Source organism: Ovis canadensis, chromosome 2 (genome assembly GCF_042477335.2).
Source record: "Ovis canadensis isolate MfBH-ARS-UI-01 breed Bighorn chromosome 2, ARS-UI_OviCan_v2, whole genome shotgun sequence".
Classification (NCBI taxonomy): Eukaryota; Metazoa; Chordata; class Mammalia; order Artiodactyla; family Bovidae; genus Ovis; species Ovis canadensis.
In genome coordinates, this window is record NC_091246.1 from 59,269,951 (window position 1) to 59,287,647 (window position 17,697).

Here is a 17,697-nt window from a genome sequence, read left to right on the forward strand (position 1 = left end):
TATATATCACTTGACTCCCACAATCATCCTAAGAAGTATGATTTGATCTAATTTGGGGGTTTTTTAAGTGGGGACATAAATTACTGACAGAATTTGGATGAGAATTAATGCTCATATCTTTAGATTGTAAATGTATTTTATTTTGTAAGCAACAGTCAAAATATATTTGTGTTACTGATTTCTTCAAATATTAAACGGGATCTTAACAAAATTTGTCCACTTTGATGTGTTCTTATACAACTTTGGAATCTGCAAAGACCCTGACTAAAGGAATAGAAGTAATTGCACAATGGAGAGTGAAGGTGGTACAGTGCTGCAAATGATGCCAGATGTCTTACTTTTAGCCAAATGTACCTTCAGAGGTCCCTTGATTTTGAGCATTAGGAACAACAGAGGACTATACACTGAAAGTATCACTAAAAGCTTTTTCCATTACTTTATTTAAACACAACAGTATCCAACATAGCTGCTAAACACTGGACAATATTTGAAGTCATAAGTACATGTTCCTCCAAATGACGTTTGGGGTCCTGCTTGCCAACATTCTTTATTGCCAGCTGTTCAGGAGTCATCTTATCTTCTTCTACAGCCTTATTGTAATTTTTTGCTAATTCCAACATCTCTTTTACCACTGATTCATTATGTTTACAGTGTTCACTGTAGTCCTGAAGTGACAAACCTTCCATCCAACTCTTCTTATGCAAATTTAAATAACATCTTCTGTTCCAATTCATTTTCCCAATAGTTAATAGTAATGGAGGAATAATGTCTGTTTAGTCCATGAATTAATGCCTGAATAGACGGCTTGTTTAGGTGACCCAGATTTGAGGTTGTTTGTCTTGGTTCATGTTCTAACACCATCATATTAGCATTGATCAGTCTGAAGGCATCAATAACAACCTTTCCTTTTACACTCTGAATGGGATCCACAACCACTGCCACAGCTCTCTCTGACAAGGCTTCAAAGCTCTGCTGAGTGTTGATATCCACACAAGAAAGCCAACAACCAAAGCCAGGGTGACTGTGATACCAACCAACAACCATCTCAGGCCTTCCTGTCTGCTTCAACATATCCAACGTTTTAGCTTGGAACACTGGATCAACTGCCTCCACACTGTCTGTTCCTGATTGTAGCATAGCAAACACATCAGTCACTCTGACGGTGTAATCATCCACAAATTCTCCAAGCATAAGACCCATAACTTCCTTTGGAACTCCAGCTCTATTTGCAGCTTCAGAACATGTTATTGTTGTTAGACACACTGTTTACATCATGAGAGCTAGAGTTGTAAAGAACAATTGTTGCCTAAGTTGCTTCGGTTCAGAAGAGCTTTCTCTTCACTAAAAAAAACCACAAAAATCTCACCACTTCTGTCCAGCCTTCTGCTTGATAAAACATGCTTCTAGACAGAATATAAGCAGAAGAGAATCCCTTTTACTCTACCTAGAATACATCGTTGTTTTCTAGAATGTAAATATTCTGCTTATATATATCTGCCCAAAAAGATTGACTCGAAATTGTTAATAGTGTTAGAACAATTAGGAGTGCTGTTAGTTTTCAATATTTTAAGCACAGATATTTTAAATTAAATCAAGACCAAAGCAGATACAGTAGCTGTCCATTTTCTTGAACTTCTGTCTAAATCAATGCTTTTAAAATGGTTAAAAGAAAAATAAACTTCACTGCACATCTGTGTGCAATCACATCTAATCAAACAACATGCAGGATATGAAGGATGTGGGGGCTTTCATGGGTTTTATAATTTGCTAAGATGAGAATATGAGTTATTTAGGCAAAAAAGAAATCATAGCCCACAAATCATTATTTTCTTTTACATGTAATCATTGAATACATATAAATGTGTTATGAGAGTAATTCACAAAAGGAAAATAATGCAACTTTAACAGTAAACTTGACAACATGAATAACAATTTAAACTAGTAGTGGAATAGAAAAGGACTTCTGGGACAATTGAATTTCTCACCAGATGTATTGATTGAACAGGTGTCATTATTCCTGCTTTTTCAACAGGTAGCCTTCAGAGCCAGGACTGTGTATTATCTCATCAGAGTATATCTGTGATGGCATTTCTTCAACATCAGTTGGCATCAAGCTGATGATGTGATGGTGTCAGCTCTTTTAAACTTTATATGCTTTCTTCTCTTTGGCTTGAAATGTTGCCTTGGTTCATAACTTTATTTCTCCTTGCCTCTGCAGGACATTTCTAGCCCCCTCTTTCTCTGCATCAAAATTTATCTGTTAATAGAGGCCTGGCGTGATGCGATTCATGGGGTCGCAAAGGGTCAGACATGACTGAGCAACTGAACTGAACTGAACATGCCCTTAGGACATGTACTTATTTATAATGTCATTGCCCCTTGCAAGCTTTATGTAAATATTTTAGTGTCAGGGTTGGTTCATTAGTTACTCCTATATAAACCTGAATGACTGATCTGTTGAATAGTATACACTATGAAAACTTACCCCTGAATTCTGACTCTAAAATGTGTGTTCCCTGGTTGTTTCACAACCCACTTGCACATACTGAAAAACTGGCACACCAGCTGCCTACAGCAGTTTTGCTCTAGGCCTGGATGACTGTTCCATAGGTTAGAGTCTGCCTCCTGGGGCTGCGTTGGTTTGTGAAGTAGATACCAAAAGGTTTAGAATTTAAAATGTGGGAGGAAAAGTGACCAACCGGAAACTGATGCCTAGACATCACTGTGATATGAGCCAGGCCATACTCCAGTTTGAGGCAGAACTCAGTGAAACATTATTTATCCCACCTTCTAGATTAATGCCCTTTTCTCTAGACCTTTTGATTCCCATGTGAATTTGATCTTGAAAATTAGATATTTGTAAAGGAAACTGAAATCAACCATCCTCTGTAAAATAGACAGGTTTGAATGAAAAATTACTGTTGCTAGACGCCTAAATTTTATTATTTAATGGTCAATATTTCACTGAAGTAAATAATTATTCCTTAGTTTATCTTCTTTTCTAAATATAATTTTTAAGAATAGTTTCAGACTTCCTATAATTATTGAAAAAATAGCACAAAGAGTTCTTGTATATCTCATAGTCAATGTCCCCTATTATTAACATCTTACAGAAATATAGTATACTTGTCATAATTAATAAAGCAACACTGGTATATTACTATTAATTTCATCTTCTTTTTAGCATCATAATTTGGATTTACATTAATAGAGGCACTTCATAATCTTTATAGAGAATGCTTGTTTATCTGAGGTGTTAAATGAAAATTATAAATAACTCATTACTATTTTAAGTTATTCTTCTTTTCTGATCTTATGTCCTCTTTTCCAATGGACAATACTCATCTATTTGTTTAACAAATACTTAGATTGTTTTTATTGTGTTCCAGATATTGTTCTAGGTTCTTTACAAATAGTAAGCATTTAACCTCATAATACTATAACCTACATACTATTATTATCTTCAATCTCCAGACTGGAAATAGAGTATCAGAAAGGTTAAGTAACTTGCTCATGGTCACACAGTACAGTCTTGCTCCAGAATCATGTTCTTAATCATGTATTACTGTGCTTCGATCCTAGAAGGCAGAGTCCTGGTAGTGTTCATTTCTGTGATCATTCTTCTACTCTCGCACAAATTGCATATGGTAAGGTAAATGTATTGGCTTGGGCTGCCATAATAGAATACCATAGACTGGGTGGCTTAAACAGTAGAATTTATTTTCTCACAGTTCTGGAGGCTGGAAAGTCCAAGATCAAGTTGCCAGCAAGATTGGCTTCTGGTGAGACCTTTCTTCCTGGCTTGTGGATGGCCACCTTCCCACTGGCCTTTCTCTGTGCACACACGTTCCTGGAGTTTTTCCCTCTTCTTATAAAGACATCAGTCCTATTGGGTTAGGACCCTGCCCTTATGACCTCATTTAACCTTAATTATCTCATTAAAGGACCTACCTCCAAATACAGTTACAGTGGAGGTTACGGCTTCAATATACAGATGGGGGCCACAATTGAGTCCATAACACTACGTAATCACAAGTCTATTAAACTGACTGTACATAGTAAAGTAGTGCCCCTGGAGAAGGGAATGGCAACCCACTCCAGTATTCTTGCCTGGACAGTCCAACGGACAGAGGATCCTGGTGGGCTACAGTCTATTGGGTCGCAAAGAGCCGGGCGTGATTGAGAACTCACACATACACAAAGTAGTGCAGTCACTATCACTCAAACATGTAGGTTTGTTGTCATTGTTCTGTTTGTATTGCATCAGATGCACCTTTACATGAAAGTTACAGCTCAATCCCAGGACTTTCCATTTTGTAGCACTTTCATCCTCATACTTTACCTCTTATTCTTTTCAATTCATTTCCAAGGAACAAGATATTTGCCACTGAAAAAACTGTTATAACTAAATATTTATCATTTTTCCCCATAAGTTCTTATAAACTCATCATACTGAGATCAAAACAGTTAATTTGTCACTGCTAAAAAACTATTATGCTGTCATTTTAAACAGCTCACTTTTATATTTTGGATCCCAGCTGGTGATTTATTTACTTGCTATCTTCTCTTTATGAGGCATCTTTAAACTTCAGAAGTAATTAATTGCAAATAATTTAAACAGAACAGAAGTACATAAGTAAAATATGTCATCCGTCTTCATTGTTTTCACTCCATCCCTACCAAATTCCCTTCCCTGAATTAACCATGATTAACAGTTAGGTGTGTAGCCTTCCAGATTTTTCCTTTGCATGGATAGACAGACAAATGATAGGTAGATAGATGGTTAGAGAGATATGTCTACACATCCATCTATCCATGCATGCAGTTTTCTTTGCATTTCTTTTAACAGTTATACTTACTGCTCTACAATTTCCTTCTATTGATCAGCAGTGCATCAAAGTGATGATTCGCTCTCATCACATAAAGATCTGCAGAGTAGGTTATCTGAACCAGCCCTAAGCAAATGCCTTGGGATCTACCCACCCACATATTTTTTTTCCAGCCTCTGAGAACATGTGAACACGATCTTCAAGGGACAAAAATCTTTTAGAAATTGTTTCCTCTAAACCTAGAGTATAATCAAATAGTTGCCTTATCCTGCTCCCCAACACCTTTATCAAATTTTCCCTATATTTAGTTACTTGCGATATATGTACAGATGGAAGCATTTAGGCTATGCTTGCTTCACAAATGACTTTTGTTTTACACAAATATTATGAAGCATGTTCTTACCTATCACTGAGAGCAGGGTAATTCCAGCTTCCAGGGCATTTCCACCTCTTGCATTGTATACTACCATGGGAAGAGGTGTAACATCAAGCATTAACAATTGAAAGTGTTTAATTATCACAGTGATAGCCCCCTTAATTTGATTGCTGCAGAGCTGCCCAAGAAAGTGCCTAGAAAATGGGAAATGAACTTAGCGTAGATAGAAAGCTGAAAGACCACAACACATCATAGCATCTCTTCTCTGCTTAATGGTGAAACCGCAAGTCATTACCGGAAATAACCAACTAGTTCCCTCTGCCTTTCATTTGCCAGTCCGCTCACCAAAAACACCCACTGTCTTGTGAAAATGCAGATATGTGGCAAGCTCATGGCAGAGGAACTAAAGAATAGAAATGAAAGTAGCAGCCACCAAAAGCAGAATACTGCAGTCAACTTTGAAGCAGATGTTTATGGATTATTAAATCTTTTCAATTACTACATTATATGAATTTACTCCAAGGTGATGATAATAAGCCACCAACACATGTTGGACGAGCCCTCCCTCTCTGTGAGGGCAGGCAGTGATGTATTCCCACTTACACTCTGTTTTTCCTTTATTTCTGCTACTCCATCTTTCCACGTATGTACACGTCCGCAAGTTCAGTGTCTGCTGAGGTCCACCTACTTCAATCTACTCCTTGTCAAGGAGGAATCTTCCTGTTCTAAACCAGTATCAGTTATCTATATCAAGAACTTGCCAGATATTTAAGCTTTTTTGGACATATCTTGCAGTGTTGTTTTGTGATTTAATTTTCACCAGTTTTACTTCTTGATTCCCTAACTGTGATACAGACTTCCTGAAGGCTTTGTACTGAGTCTGTTTAGTACTTCAGAGTTTCCAACAGGCTTTCTTCAGGGCCAGCTCAAAAAATACCTCTGCTATGAAGACTCACCCAAGCAGTACAGTGAGGTTTATTGTGTACCATTTCTTCAGTATGAACTTTGAAATAGGAAATGAGAAAACATGGTGTTTTTTTTAAACTCATAAAGAAGTGAAAGCTCTAGGATGGCAAAGTAGGATGATTCTTAGACACAATTTAAGGCTAACACCAAGCAAAAGCATGTTGTAAATGACAGAATCTAATTTAATGGGCAGCCAGTCAGGGCAACACACATACCTGTAGAGTCAGAAAAGAAGGATAAAAACAGAATTAATGTATTCTATCAGCACACACACAGGTGGTGTGCGCTAAAAAGAGAACCTGCTCTTTATCACAGGGCTATGTTGCAAGGAATGCAAATGTATTTAGAATTAGAACCTTGATTTTGTTCAGTCATGTCTCAGCTAATGCAGCATAATTTTCTTTTGTTTTTTGTTAAATTTTATTAGAGTATAGTTGATTTACAATGTTGTATTGGTTTCTGCTGTACGGCTAACTGAATCAGTTGTACACAGACATATAGTCACTCTCATTTAGATTCTTTTCCCATTTAGGCCATTACCAAGTATTAAGTAGAGTTCTCTGTGCTATACAGTAGGTTCTCATTAGTTATCTATTTTATATATAGTAGTATGTATAGGTCAATCCCAGTCTCCCAGTTTATCTGTCTCCCTCTTACCCCTTGGTAACTGTAAATTTGTTTTCTACATCTGTGATCCTATTTCTGTTTTGTAAGTAAGTTCATTTGTACCATTGTTTAGATTCCACATATATGCAATATCACATATTTGTCTTTCTCTGACTTACATCACTCAATATGACAATCTTTAGGTCCAGCCATATTGCTGCAAATGGCATTATTTCATCCTTTTTATGGCTGAGTAGTATTCCATTGAGTATATATGTACTCTTCTTTATCCATTCATCTGTTGATGGACACTTTGGTCCTTCCATGTCCTAGCGATTGTAAATAGTGCTGCAACAAACATTGGGGTGCATGTAGCTTTTCAAATTATGGTTTTCTCTGAATATATGCCCAGGAGTGAGTTTGCTAGCTCATATGGCAGCTCTATTATTAATTTTTAAGGAACTTCCATACTGTTCTCCATAGTGGCTATACCAATTTAAATTCCCACCGACAGTGTAGAAGAGTTCCCTTTTCTCCAAACCCTCTCCAGCATTTATCGTTTGTGTGCTTTTTGATGATAGCCATTCCAATCGATGTGAACTGATACCACATTGTAGTTTTGATTTGTGTTTCTCTAATAACTAATGATGATGAGCATATTTCCTTGTGCTGTTTAGCCATCTGTCTTCTTTGAATAAATGCCTATTTAGATCTTTGGCCCATTTTTTGGTTCATTTTTTTACACTGAGCTGCATGAAGTGTTTGTATATTTTGGAGATTAATCCCTTGTCAATCACTTCATTTGCAAATATTTTCTCCCATCTTGTGGGTTGTCTTTTCATTTTCTTTATGGTTTCATTTGTTTTACAAAGCTTTTAAGTTTAATTAACTTTTAACACATTTGACATTAAACATTGTATAAATTCAAGGTGTACAACATGTTGATTGATATATTTATATATTGTAATATGATTGCCACTGTAGTGCTAGTTATCACCTCTATTGTATCACATAATTACATTTTGAATGGGAATAATTAAGATCTAGAGACGTTTGATTATTATAACATTGTCTATAATTTTATAGCATTTAATATGTAGCTTATATAAGGATAATTGTATATGTAGACTTTTAACACATACACACAGCCTAGACAATTTCTCCTTCAAGTCAAATTTCTTAACCTTTCTTGGTTTAAACAAATCACAGAAAAAGCAATTGTTTTTTCTATGCTCCTATACCACTGTTTGTATCTTTACTTATTATTTTTTAATGAATCAAAGTTGTACATTTTATTGAATGTTTATATCGTTATTGAATTAAAGTTCACAGGGTAGACCTGCATATTCAAGAATTTTAACTTTTGTGATTCTAAAGATTTGCAAGTTACCCTGAAGTTCTATGACTTGTAAATATTTATCATTTTATTGGGCATATGCACAATTTTGATTTTTGAATGCTGTGAAGCTAGCATCCAGAAGCAAGTCATGTAGCTACTAAGGATAAACTGTGCTCAGCACTTATGTTTCAATGTGACTTCACAGTTCTATACTTATCATGACTTTCCTAAGTGATGAGTCCTATTATGTGATTATCCTATTAGATGGGATAATAATACTTCCAAAATCTAGGGTTTCTTGGGTTCCAAGGCTCTGCTCTTCTTTCTTTTATTACTGGGGGGTAAGTTTCTTTACTGCAAACATATTAGGGCTTAGCACTATTGTAACTCCTGGTGCTTCACATGCTGCCTGGCATACACAAGTTGGAAAGTTTATCTTCTTCCTCCGAAATAATCACATACACAGTGGTGTTCATGTGTACTTTCATACACATACACACACATAATTTATATTTAATAGAACTATGATTTTAAAATAATCTGCTCTTTTGGATTCTCTACGACTCTGCTTCGTTTCACTAGGATGGATCATTGAGAATCGATTTGATCTTTACCAAGTGTCACCTTTGGCAGAGATAAGCATGTATAGAGTAGTGGGTCTCAAACATGGCTGTATATTAGAGTCAGCTAGGAACTTTTATAAAAATCCTGATGCTTTGGCTGCACACAAAACCAAAGAGTCAGCATCTTTGGTGCTGGGAACCAGAAATCAGTACTTTCATAGTGGTTCCAGTATGCTGCCAAAATTGACCACCACTGTGCTAGAGATTCTCTCCTAACAAGTAAAAGGAAATATAAACACCCTAGATAGAAAGGCAACATCTGGAATGGCGGAAAGAATGCTGAAGTGAGAATGAGAAAACTTGGATCTCAGTTCCAACTCTACTTCTTCCAAGCTGTGCATGTGGCACTGGGCACTGTTCCAGCTCTTACAGTGCAACAAACCACCCCAAGGAGCAGTAGAATAAGACCACGTTTCTGAGCATTTCATTATGGTCAGAAATCCCATGGTTAAGAATTTTAAAAGTGCATAGTGAGCATGAATTGTCTCTGCTTCACAATGTTCAGGGACTCAGCTGAGAAGATTTGAATGACTGAGGCTGGAATCATCTGGAATCTTCTTCACTTACTTGCCTGGTGCTTGGGCTTGGATAAGTAGGCTCAACTATGACTGTGATCAAGTAGGTGAAGCCTCTCCAAGTGGCTTGGGCTTCCTAACAGCATGGCAGCCTCAGGGTTGTAGGCCTTCTTTAACAGCACCTCAGGGCTTCAAATGTGAGTGTTTTATTAATTAGCTCACTTCAAAAGTGAATGTTTTATTAATCAAACATCAAAACTGTGTGTGCCCAATAAAATGATAAATATTTACATGTCACTGAACTTCAGAGTAACTTGCAAATCTTTAAACCATGAAAGTTAAAATTCTTGAATATAATGGTATATCCTGTGAACTATAATTCAGTAAAGATATAAACATTCAACAAAATGTATAAGTTTGATTCATTAAAAAGAACAATAGCCGGGCACGGTGGCGCGCGCCTGTAATCCCAGCTACTGGGGAGGCTGAGGCTGGAGAATCACTTGAGCTCATGAGTTCTGGGCTGCAGTGCGCTATGCCGATCGGGTGTCCGCACTAAGTTCGGCATCAATATGGTGACCTCCCGGGAGCAGGGGACCACCAGGTTGCCTAAGGAGGGGTGAACCAGCCCAGGTCAGAAACGGAGCAGGTCAAAACTCCCGTGCTGATCAGTAGTGGGATCGCGCCTGTGAATAGCCACTGTACTCCAGCCTGGGCAACATAGCGAGACCCTGTCTCTTAAAAAAAAAAAAAAAGAACAATAATAAATATGTAAAGATATAAGTAAGATGTATTTATATCCCTGCCTTAGAAGTCAAATAGCATCACTTCGAGTGAACTCTGTGGATGGAAGCAATCACAGGCCTGTCCAGATGCAAGCGGAAGGGACCTATGTATGGCAGGTGTATCAGAGAATTGTGGCCATATTTCGCTATTTCTGCAAACCGGTTACATTCAGCCTTAGACTACCATTGGTATTAGTTCTTTATTGCTGTATAACACATTGCCACAAAGTGACTCGCAACAATACACATTTATTTTCTCATAGTTTCAATGGGTCAGAGATCTGGCCTGGTTTAGCTGGCTTCTATACTTCAAGGTCTCCCATGAGCTGCAAGCAGGGAGTTGGTTGGGCTGTAATTGTCTCTAGGTTTAATTGGAGAAGGATCCACTTGCAAGCTCACATGGCTGTTGGTAGGATTTAGTTCCTTGTCACATGGGCCTTCCCAGCCATGACACCTTGCTTCATTCAAGCAGGCAAGTAGAAAAGCAATAGAGAGAATCTGCTCATAAGATGGAAATTGTAGTCATTTCTAACCTTATCACAGAGTGACATGTTGTCACCTTTGCCATGTTCTGTTGTTTAGAAAAGAGTCACAACCCTAGCCTATGGTCAAGAGCTGAGGATTAAATGAAGGCAAGAATGATGATTGGGGATCATTGAGGCCATCCAGCAGTTGGCTTACCAAACTCTCCTATAAAACAGAATATTAACCCTGGTCTGCCCAACTTGCAGGCTTTTCATGAGAATTCGATCAGCTGGTATGTTTGACAGTGCTTTTTAAGATATATATCACTGCACAAAAGTGAGTAATTTTCCAGAAAATATCATATATTTTGATGGTCTCAGAACAGCGTTTCCTCGGAGAGAGGGGGCTCACTGCCCATAAACGGGTACGTTTATATAGTGGGAAGAGAATTTGAGTTCTTTTTAATCAACGATTTCACTGTAATTTTCTTTTCATTTATAGCTTCCTAACATTGTTCAAATAAAGAGTATGACTTCTTGTTCTTGGAGAAATGGAATTTATTTTTTATTAAAAGCATTTGATAATGCTTAGACTCATCACATCTTGTACATTTCCAAAGCAAATAGAGAAAAAGGTCAATGTAAATGTTCATAGGAATCAAATTCTAAAATATTCATATCCTATAAAGGCCAGTCTTTAGATAAACTGCCAAGAAACTCTTGTTGTTTTTTTTTTGTCTTAATGCTACTTTCTAGTTCTTGAGCTAGAGAGAATTTTTAATGGCCAGAAAATATTGACTGGTGGGTTTATATATGAGTTTACCCATTAGAGAAAGATAAATGAATGCCTCACTTTTTTTTTAAATCAAACAGCTTTACTCAAAGATGTCAAAAAATAATAAAATGTTACACCATGCAAAAACTGAAATCTTTAAAAATCAATTTTAGGTGAAAATAATTTACACCTGATAGGTATAAAAATGAAGTTATATGTGAAGATGTATAATGTGTTATTAATTTTACATAAAAATGTATGGGTAACTTTTGTATATACAAAGGTAAGGTAGATGCCAAAATGTTAAAAGTGATTATTTCTAATTGCTAATTTGAATCTTTTCATTTTATTCTATTTGCCTTTTTTGAGTATTCTAAATAGACATTCTTTATGTTTATAGACGCAGAGAAGCTGTAAAAACTAAAATTGAAAACAATCTGTATGTTTCCACTTTTTAAATAATAAATATGTGATCATCAGCAACACAATGATGAATGGGAATAACATGGTCACGGGAAAGCAGAACTGACTTTGGAGCCAAGCCTCTGGAAGGCCCTAGGGCCCCTGGCATAACCCCTGGGTTGCTTCTAAGCAGATTAGACCACTGTTTAGGGCAAAGCTGAACTAATAAGAATGAAAATGCCACCACCACCCTTCATTTCTTTCTGCTAAGAAATAAAATTCTGAAAGGGTTTGAAAGAACTACCATTGAAATAACTACCTCTTGAATGGTTTCTGGTTAAAACTTTGCATTCATTTAAGAAATAATGAAAGGTGGAGACAGATAATATAGGCTGGCTCCAGGTCACCAGCTTTTCTATTCCCGTGTAAATCAGGATAAGGTGATGTCTACTATCTGCTCCCAAACCAGGGCGCAGGAAAGCCTGTAGGGTCACTCTTCAAGTCACTCCTGGCTGCAATGGTAGAAACTACCTCAAACAGACTGCCTGAACCAAAGTTGTGTGTCAGGAATTTTCTGGGGGACAAACCCTAAAATAGAAACCTGAGAAAAAAGCACCCTAGCCACTTGGGTGACGCAAAATGTTTCCAAGGGGACTGGGCAGGAGAAGGGCTCTTGGCAAAATTTTGCCTGAAAAGTTGAAGAATGAACTCAGCACTATGAAGATGCTTCCGGAACTGCTGTTGCTTGACTGTTGCTGTATGGTTAAAAAAGTTTTTAATCAAAATTGCTGCAAAGAATAATATAGAGACCCACAAAGGAAATAAGATAAGAACAGTTATGTGGGGTTTTGTGAGAGGAAGAGAGCAAAAGAAAAGTCTTGAAAAGGAAGATTCAAAGAATGATTCATTTCTCTAATCTAAGTAGATTATGCAGCCCCTGGCAAGTACCTTTCATTTAATACCACACAGAAAATGTTTGCTGAGTCTGTGAATGGAATAGGAGTGGGAGGTGGGGATGAGTATATTAATAAATAAGCAAGTATTCATTTGCTCTGCCAAAGAAACCCTCTTGTTACCTGCTCCTGGAGATGAAGAAGAGAAAAGCACATGGTGACCTCCATAATCAAATTAACACAGGATGCTTCATGACGTAACACAGGGCAAGACAGAGTTGAAAGCTCTCATCATGATAAGGCTAGGAGAGGAGTTTACAGAGAAAGATGAATTTGCTAGGTGAACCTGACTGGGCATGGGGACAGGTGGATTAAACCTCAAGGAGTGAGACAAGTGTGACTTCAGAAGTCTACAGAAGATTTTATGGAGTCCTGGATAGTTAGGAGCTATAGCTGGAGAAGCAATACTTTTGATCCTCTGTCCCTAACCATTTTAGAAAAGCCTGCCTCACATATTATACTTCTAGTAATGGTCATCCTCTATCCTAAACCATGTCCCCATTCTTCTCCATGTCTCTCCCTACATTTATTCTTCCTTCCCTCCTTCCCTTTCTTCTTCCCCTCTGCATTCTGCTCCACCTACCGTCTTACCATCCCTTCCTCTTTTCCGTCTTTCTTTATTCTTCTCTCTTTTCCATCTTCTATCTTCATTCCTCCCTTTACCCTTCCTTACTTCCCGCCCTCCCTCCTTCCTTCCTTCCTCCTCCCTTTTTAACTTTCTGTAGGTAATGAATTACATTATCGTTAAGAAAAGTAATCGCGGACTTAATGTCCAAGGAAGGAACTATATTTTACAGGCGTGGTAAAATAAGAAGGAGCACTTTGTAGAGAACTCATTCAGGAGGATTGTCAAAGACAAGTTCCACACAGCAGGACTGAGGAAGGGCATTGTAGAAAGGAGGTGCTGAATGTGCAAAGGAATGGAGGTATCATATAGGGCACAAGTCAGTCCTTGTAGTGAGAAATGTGATACATGTGGCTAGTTGCAAAGGACGAAGCTGGAAGGTTGAAAGTGCAACACAAGCTGATACTTTCAGTTCATTTCAGTCCCTCAGTCATGTCTGACTCTTTGCGGCCCCATGAACCACAGCACACCAGGCCTCCCTGTCCCTTACCAACTTCCGGAGTCCACCCAAACCCATGTCCATCAAGTCGGAGATGCCATCCAACCATCTCATCCTGTCATCCCCTTCTCCTCCTGCCATCAGTCTTTCCCAGCATCAGGGTCTTTTCCAGTGAGTCAGCTCTTCACATCAGGTGGCCAAAGTACGGGAGTTTCAGCTTCAACAGCAGTCCTTCCAATGAAGACCTAGGACTGATCTCCTTTAGAATGGACTGGTTGGACCTCCTTGCAGTCCAAGGGACTCTCAAGAATCTTCTCCAACACCACAGTTCAAAAGCATCAATTCTTCGGTGCTCAGCTTTCTTTATAGTCCAACTCTCACATCCATACATGACTACAGGAAAAACTATAGCCTTGACTAGACAGACTTTTGTTGACAAAGTAATGTCTCTGCTTTTGAATATGCTATCTAGGTTGGTCATAACTTCCTTCCAAGGACTAAGCGTCTTTTAATTTCATGGCTGCAGTCACCATCTGCAGTGATTCTTGAGCCCAGAAAAATAAAGTCTGACACTGTTTCCACTGTTTCCCCATCTATTTCCCATGAAGTGATGGGACCAGATGCCATGATCTTAGATTTCTGAATGTTGAGCTTTAAGCCAACTTTTTCACTCTCCTCTTTCACTTTCATCAAGAGGCTTTTTAGTTCTTCTTCACTTTCTGCCATAAGGGTGGTGTCATCTGCATACCTGAGGTTATTGATATTTCTCCTGGCAATCTTGATCCCAGCTTGTGCGTCATCCAGCCCATCATTTCTCATGATGTACTCTGCATATAAGTTAAATAAGCATGGTGATAATATACAGCCTTGGCATACTCCTTTTCCTATTTGGAACCAGTCTGTTGTTCCATGTCCAGTTCTAACTGTTGCTTCCTGACCTGCATACAGATTTCTCAAGAGGCAGGTCTGGTGGTCTGGTATTCCCATCTCTTTCAGAATTTTCCACAGTTTATTGTGATCCACACAGTCAAAGGCTTTGGCATAGTCAATAAAGCAGAAATAGATGTTTTTCTGGAACTCTCTTGCTTTTTCCATGATCCAGCAGATATTGGCAATTTGATCTCTGGTTCCTCTGCCTTTTCTAAATCCAGCTTGAACATATGGAAGTTCACAGTTCACGTATTGCTGAAGCCTGGCTTGGAGAATTTCAAGCATTACTTTACTAGTGTGTGAGATGAGTGCAATTGTGCAATAATTTGAGCATTCTTTGGCATTGCCTTTCTTTGGGATTGGAATGAAAACTGACCTTTTCCAGTCCTGTGGCCACTGCTGAGTTTTCCAAATGTGCTGGCATATTGAGTGCAACACTTTCACAGCATCATCTTTCAGGATTTGAAATAGTTCAACTGGAATTGCATCACCTCCACTAGCTTTGTTTGTAGTGATGCTTTGTAAGGCCCACTTGACTTCACATTCCAGGATGTCTGGCTCTAGGTGAGTGTTGAGTGATCACACCATCATGATTATCTGGGTCATGAAGATCTTTTTTATACAGTTCTGTGTATTCTTGTCACCTCTTCTTAATATATTCTGCTTCTGTTAGGTTCATACCATTTCTGTCATTTATTGAGCTCATCTTTGCATGAAATGTTCCCTTGGTATCTCTAATTTTCTTGAAGAGATCTCTAGTCTTTTCCATTCTATTGTTTTCCTCTATTTCTTTGCACTGATCACTGAGGAAGGCTTTCTTATCTCTCCTTGCTGTTCTTTGGAACTTTGCATTCAAATGGGTATATCTTTCCATTTCTCCTTTGCTTTTCACTTCCCTTCTTTTCACAGCTATTTGTAAGGCCTCCTCAGACAGCCATTTTGCTTTTTTGCATTTCTTTTTCTTGGGGATGGTCTTGATTCCTGTCTCATGTACAATGTCACAAACCTCCAACCATAGTTCATTAGGCACTCTATCAGACCTAATCCCTTAAATCTATTTTTCACTTCCACTGTATAGTCATAAGGGATTTGATTTACGTCATACCTGAATGGTCTAATGGTTTTCCCTACTTTCTTCAATTTAATTCTAAAGTCAGCAATAAAGAGTTCATGATCTGAGCCACAGTTAGCTCCCAGGCTTGTTTTTGCTGACTGAATAGAGCTTCTCCATCTTTGGCTGCAAAGAATACAATTAGTCTGATTTTGGTGCTCACCATCTGGTGATGTCCATATGTAGAATCTTCTCTTGTGTTGTTGGAAGAGGGTGTTTGCTATGACCAGTATGTTCCTTTGGCAGAACTCTTTTCCCTGCTTCATTCCATATTCCAAGGCCAAATTTGGCTGTTACTCCAGGTGTTTCTTGACTTCCTACTTTTGCACTCCAGACCCCTATAATGAAAAGGACATCTTTTGGGGGTGTTAGTTCTAGAAGGTCTTGTAGGTCTTCATAAAACCGTTCAACTTCAGCTTATTCAGCGTGACTGGTTGGGGCATAGGCTTGGATTACTGTGATACTGAATGGTTTGCCTTGGAAATGAACAGAGATCATTCTGTCATTTTTGAGATTGCATCCAAGTACTGCATTTCAGACTCTTTTGTTGACCGTCATGGCTACTCCATTTCTTCCAAGGGATTCCTGCCCGCAGTAGTAGACATAATGGTCATCTGAGTTAAATTCACCCATTCCAGTCCATTTTAGTTCACTGATTCCTAGAATGTCCATGTTCACTCTTGCCATCTCCTGTTTGACCACTTCCAATTTGCCTTGATTCATGGACCTAACATTCCAGATTCCTATGCAATATTGCTCTTTACAGCATCGGATTTTGCTTCTATCACCAGTCACACCCACAACTTGGTATTGTTTTTGCTTTGGCTCCATTCCTTCATTCTTTCTGGAGTTATTTCTCCACTGATCTCCAGTAGCATATTGGGCACCTACTGAACCTGGGGAGTTCCTCTTCCAGTATCCTATCATTTTGCCTTTTCATACTGTTCATGGGGTTCTCAAGGCAAGAATACTGAAGTGGTTTGCCATTCCCTTCTCCAGTGGACTACATCCCGTCAGACCTCTCCACCATGCCCACCCATCTTGGGTGGCCCCACAGGGCATGGCTTAGTTTCAGAGTTACACAAGGCTGTGGTCCATGTAATCAGATTGGCTAGTTTTCTGTAATTATGGTTTCAGTCTGTCTGCCCTCTGATGCCCTCTCTCGAACCTACCATCTTACTTGGATTTCTCTTACCTTGGATTTCTCTTACTCTTCACAGCTGCTCCAGCAAAGCGCAGCCGCTGCTCCTTACCTTGGAAATAGGGTAGCTCCTGTCGGCCGCCGCCCCTGACCTTGGACTTGGGGGTAGCTCCTCTCGGCCGCTCCCGTGCCATCGGTTGACAGGTGTCAGATTTCCCAAAGGCTTGTACCTGACACTAGTAACAGCAGCTCCTGCATGCAAACACCTCCCACTTCCCTTGTAAGGCTACAGTACTCAGAATGGCACACCCTCATTTCAGTCTGACTGATACAAGTTCATACACTTCTCCTGATGCCCAAGTGCCTTTGGATTATGCATCTATGATGGCTGATGCTGCAACTGCCTGTGTGGTTTAATCAAGTCAACGTAACGGTGATCCAAATTGAGTTTACAGTAAACCCAAACTATGGCCTGTGCCTCGTGAGTCACGTGCTTGCATGTGAGAGAGAACGGGCCATAGCATGCCTCTCCACTGGGGATAAAGGTTGCTCTTTGGTCCACCTATTGTGCCCAGGAGTTATTGGCAATGAAATCAAAAGTCAAGAGCTCAGGGCATGGAAGAATTTTATAAAGGAGTGATGTGAATAGATCTACATTCCAGAAGGAAAATTTAGGGCAGTTTAGAGAACTATGACTTTAAGTCATGGTCAGAATGTAGAACTGAATCCCCTTGTAAGATGTGACTCCTTAAATCCTCACAACAGGAAAGAAAAAAAATCTCTCAGCATGCATTAAAGTTACAAGGGCTTAATGTTAG

The 17,697-nt window shown here is 38.8% G+C and overlaps 1 pseudogene; it reads right to left on the bottom strand.

Moving 5' to 3' along the window:
* Positions 1-220: 220 nt before the first annotated feature.
* Positions 221-17,073, bottom strand: LOC138432355 (26S proteasome non-ATPase regulatory subunit 14 pseudogene; annotated as a pseudogene).
* Between the last annotated feature and the right edge of the window lie 624 nt (positions 17,074-17,697).